We start from the raw sequence: 6,030 nt of genomic DNA on the forward strand, positions 1-6,030 counted from the left end.
AATTGTTTAAAAGCAATACAGAAGTTGATTGCGAATTAACATGATATTTAGCATAAAGCTAGTGAAGAATGCTTAATGTAGACGACGCCATGTTGTACTACAGTTTCGTATTAAGTGAATAAGGTGCATACAGAACAGTGCAACGGCCAGGGTTGGGGGGAACTTGAATAATTAAATCTTGGAAAAACCTGATGCAATATACCGCAAATAGAATCATGTGTCTCGCTTTAAGAGTTCTATGGCAGCGAAATTACAGGTTACGAAATCATAACATCTCGTGCTTTGGCAACACATGAAGCGTACCACGGTCTATGATGGAATGCATAAGAAAAAGTTGGAAAAAAGATAGTAGACTCAAAGTAATAAAGGTGCTTGTAATGTCTACTTATTTACTTAGGCTACGGCCATCATAAATAAGAATATTTTAATAACAAGTATGTCTTTAGTCAGACGCATTATACAATGTTGACTAAATGGTGAACGCAATCAGCGGACGAATCTTCAGCCGATTCCGGATTCATTGTGTTTGTTATTGTTGTTTCCATCACCGGAGAGTCAGTCAGAAAATTAACGTACAAAATTTTATGGTATCAGCCAGATTTGAACTTATGACCTTCCTATAAATCGGGTTATTAGACCGCTGAGCTACGACGATCTATTTAAAAATATTTTAAAGGTCATATTTATCACATTCAACATGGTAAATTATCGTTTAATTATGATTGTAACTGTGCCTACTTTTTTTAAGTAGGTATAACAGTTACCATTCTATTTTTGTCAATTAGTTTAATGTTCAGTTGTATACATGAGTTAATAGCACATTAGGATACAAGTTTGATATATGTATATAGCTGGCTAGCTATATAGTAGCATTTAGATTTTTTTTATTCTACAAGACCCTACTAATTTCTGCACAATTATGTGCACATAGGTACATACGGCAGATAAAAAAAAATACTTATAATACTAAAAATGTTCTCAAAATATGCAAATTATGCAATTCCCAATAACTTTGAAAAATTTACAGGAACACCAGTAATCTAGGGACCTACATACTACATACATATTGTTGAATTATTTTAGCATCCGAATGATACCTATTCGAACTTTAATTTGTCTTTCCAAACTTATGTCAAATTTTGAAGAGGCTTTATTTAGTACACTTATTTTTTACTTGTATACATTATTGGATATAAATGAAAATGGCATGTATTTAATTCATTTATAAGTACTAATTTTATAATATATATCTATGTACCTAGGTACAATAAAATAAATATACTTGATTGCTGTCTATACTTGAAAGATATACAACAATCTATATCTATAAATATAAATAAAATTGGAGTGTTTGTTTCTAATATTGAAATAACCATTTTTACTACAAGCCTATGAATATAAATACGGTATATATAACAAAATAAGATTTTTTACAATTTTTGTCTGTCTGTCAGTTTGTTCCGGCTAATCTCAGAAATGGCTCGACCTATTTTGACGGAACTTTTTTTGGCAGGTAGCTGATGTAATAAGGAGTAACTTAGGCTACTTTTATTTTAGAAAAATAAAGTTAAATAGCACGCGGATGAAGTCGCGGGAACAGCTAGTATTAAATAAGTATATAACAATGCTTCTTTGTGCGTTTGTGTACCCTAATCTCAATACCGAATTTAAAATAATCATGGCTTTCAATAATGTATTGTAATATTATTGAAAATCGTATCCAAGATTCGTTGTTGTTATGTTATATAAACTTCTACGTTTCTTTAATTCCATACAGATAGATAAAAAGTCATGAGTTCAGGTAGTCATAAATATTATTTATATTTTAGATATAAATTCATAAAAGAAAAGTGATGACCGATTTTCAACACAGAATACTTGAATTTTCGTGCACAGTTTTTTATTTGAACGCCCGTGGGAGCAGAAGCTATCTAGTTTCGCAATTCACGAGAGAAAAGTTGCAAAATTTGTTTTTATAGACAGGCATTTGCGTTTTATTTACAACGCAATGGTAAATTTAAAATGTTCTGCCAAAACTAAAACCTGATTTTAATATTGATAGAAAGAGTACGAGATTGGTAAAAATCCTCATTTTTATTGGATGAATATGGAATGCGACATTCGCCAACGTTACGGTATGCGCTGGCTGGGCACTAGTGCAAGATGATAAGTGAGGATGGAGTCAGGTCAGTGAACACTTTGTGGTATTCAGACGTTTAACACGTTGCTTTTCCTTAAAGTTGGAGGATTATTATTGAAATCTGTCTACGCGCTTGCTTAATCTTTTTCTAAGTACATTGCCCATGTTCCCTGTAGTAGTGGTCTATTGCTAGGAACTGGTCTAAAAAGTGTAGTCATTATAAAATATTTGTAAAAACATAGATAAACTTTTTTTTGTGGCAGAAACGAATAACTACGATTAGGAACGTATAATGCTATTTTCGACTTTTCCTTACACTGTTCTTTTCACTGATTTATATAACCTTATCGTTTTGATATAATTATAAGTGACGACATTATAACCAAAAAAGAGTATGGCACAAAACATTACAGAAAAGGTTAATTACGTTATCCGTGACTATATTCGTCTGCGATATCTATTTCGTGAGCTTCGGACATTAGGTAACTATAATGTGAATAAAAGGATAGTATGCATAAAACAATCAAATAATGAAGTCGATTAATATTTGTATGAAACTATTTGTGGTTTTTTGTTATGAATGGGTCATTTCACGCGACATACGAAAACAATACGGTCATAATTTAATGCTCATCTAATTTGAAGATAGTTGTTAGCTTTAGTTGAAATTAAGCATAAATTAAAAAGGTGTATACCTACTTGTGTACCTAGCTAATTTACATAGATAATATATGTGTAGGTACACAGATAAAGTACAGCCCTGACATAGTAGACGCATATGATTCGACTGACTATACTCTAATAGGTTATTGAATTACGGGTACAACCCACGCCATAACAAATGCATTGATCCACAAAATAAAAATCAAGGTGTCTGTAAAGCAGTACGTGATTATTTAGGAATCTGATTCAAATTGAATGGGATAGGCCACAACTATTCCAACTATTGTCCTCCAATTTTGCGTGACGTATTGTCACTGCATTGTCTGTTACATTCAGCGTTTTTTTTTTCGATCATCAAGTTCCATTTTGTTTACAATTAAACACATTCCTATTGAATTCGTCTGAGCATTGTTTTAATAAAACAAATGATTGCGCGGCGTATTTGTCAGGCGCATTTAAATAACTAATAATAATAGAGTTGTTACTCTATTATTATTAGTTAAAAATATAGTTTTTGAAACAATAAATATTTGCGTATATATTTTAACGAGTGGCCAATTAATGTTTTTAATTGCCAAAAAAATATTATATCTACTTAATCAAACTTTTGAAAGGAGGCAGAAGTAATTTCAAAGTCTGGTAGGCGTAAGTTGCTGTTATAAACGTTTATTTATGTAGGAATTTGTATGTTTTACCCAAATGTTTTTATTCCATTTTGCTTCGCGTGAAATTTCATAATCTTCCAATTTACTCTGTTACTATTGTCTTATAATAATGTATGGGTAAGTATTTGGTGTATAAACATTTTTTTTCAAATATTATTAATAAAATAACTATAAGCGTAACAGTTAGTAGGAATATAAATAAGGTAATTTAACAGTGATTATATACAATGATAGCACCGACTTAATAGACTTGAATTGACTTGACTTCAAGATATGGTTTTCTCTTGTTAAAGACACTAAGACATAGATAGCACTACGTTAATGAGTGTCCTGGCTGTCGTCTTTGAAACGAATTATCAGTATTTATTCGAAAAATAACATAATTTTTCTTATTGTATGTATTTTGTATTTATGTATGTATGTATGTACCTATGTTATAGTTATATGTTATATGGATAATATATAGTTATTTTAACATCACTTCTCACTATGTTCTTTATTATTGTTACACCTCGACTAGATTCAAATCTATTTTAGGAAGGACCTAGGTTTATGTGTGTATTGTTGCCTCTTTATCTTAATCATTGTTACATATATACATATTTATATATTTGTACTATATTGTTTTTATTTGGTATTTCTGTGAGGAGAACAATAAAGAATTTTTATTTCGTTTCTTTATTGCATGTACTCATAATAGACATTAGATTTAAGTAATTACGACGAATTTAGTAAATAAACTAAAAAACAGTTCATCAATAATATTTCTCATAATATACTTCAGTGACATATACCTAATACAGAAGACATAAAATAATATTAACATTCAAATCAAATAATAACCCCTGGAGTTGAAAATAATCAATTTCCGCGAGGAGAGAAATTTATTACATTCAAATAAACATGGGAAATACAACATTTTTGAAGTAAGATTCAACGTAACAAGAATACAGGGAACACAATTTAATTTCTTGACAGCGCCGTCTAGTAGTTGTCGTACTATAACTATACGTCATGGCATCTAGGTAATCAGCCTCTGCCATATTGCAATATCTAATAACTACGTTAAATATTGTCTTATCTCAAGAATATATCAAAAATTTAAAATAATAGTTCATATACCTATATATATTATATTACATGATAAAATATTGATATCACAGCATTGTGCCACCTGTAACCATTGATTTTATTACACATAATACAATATTTATTTAAATTTGTATATATATATCACCTATGTATTAAACATTTTATTATAAATTGCCTCTATGAAATCTCTCTATTCAATACTTTAATGAATAAATTACAATACATTAGTAATAACTGGTAATAATGCTGTTGGAGCAAGTTTTTTCGCTATAAAAAGTTGTGGGAAGTGACTAAATAAATATAATATAAGTATAGGTACTTAAGTATGGCTGAGTATAATAAAATTATTAATTATTAAGAGTATATTTTAAAATGATATAAATGGCTGATTACATCCTTTTTTTTATTTATATGAAAAGTACTATGGTAGTAGTTATATTATCGTCATCGTCGTTCAATATAACTATTCGTTCCTAAAGCGCTACTATGCAATGTTATATATCTAGTTCTACCCATTTATTAGTTTCCACTACTTTACTTGTCACCTAGTGAGGTGACAAGTAAATATTGTATAATATAATACAGATTATATAATATAGTACAAATTGGTGTCAAGTGTTTTATAATAATGAATTATTTTTAACAATTTTGTTTATCTCTTTTCCCATGAACAACATATACTTGAACGGGTTTGTTTGTTCTGTTTTTACAAAGTTTATCCTGTATAAAAATGACAGTTCAGATTTCAGATTTATTTATATGCCATGTAAAACAGGTTACATTCCTCTCTGTATTGTTATTGTTTTTTTATTAGTGACCTGCCATGACTTAGTCCGTGCACTCATATATTTTAGTATTTGTATACCCATATTGACACAATATATATCCTATGAGACTGAAATAAAGTACCTTCCTGAAATTGACAGAAGTTCTGAAGTTTACATATATGTATTAAGGTATTAATTAAGCAATATTGGTGTTTTAAGTATAATTGAATAACAAATAATTATGACCCATCCATCCAATACTAACTTTTCCATTTTGTTGAACGTAGAGTTTTATTTATGTAACTGAAATAATATACTGGCAAAGATATTGATGCTTACCTGGTGGTAAGCAGCAACCATTCTCTATATACGAAAAGCACTGTGAAGTCTGAAGTCATCGACAGACCACTGCTAAAGGAACCTGCTAGGCTTACTCCCGACAGATGAGAACTGAGACACTTACGTTTTAAAAAGTCTCTATCGCTTGTATGTTCAATTTTATTGTCCAATTTAGATCTCCTATAATGGACCTTGAAATAAATAATGCATTTGATTATGCACACACATTCTTCAAATTATGATCAGTGTCAATGGCGACCAATTCAGATTGCGCAACTTTTCTTTGACCCGTTGACCGACATGTGAACAATTGGGACGCATTTAGGTATATTACGTGACATAATGTTGCTATTATTGTGAACAA

Source organism: Achroia grisella, unplaced genomic scaffold (genome assembly GCF_030625045.1).
Source record: "Achroia grisella isolate CSIRO2021 unplaced genomic scaffold, CSIRO_AGI_Agris_v1 utg906, whole genome shotgun sequence".
Classification (NCBI taxonomy): domain Eukaryota; kingdom Metazoa; phylum Arthropoda; class Insecta; order Lepidoptera; family Pyralidae; genus Achroia; species Achroia grisella.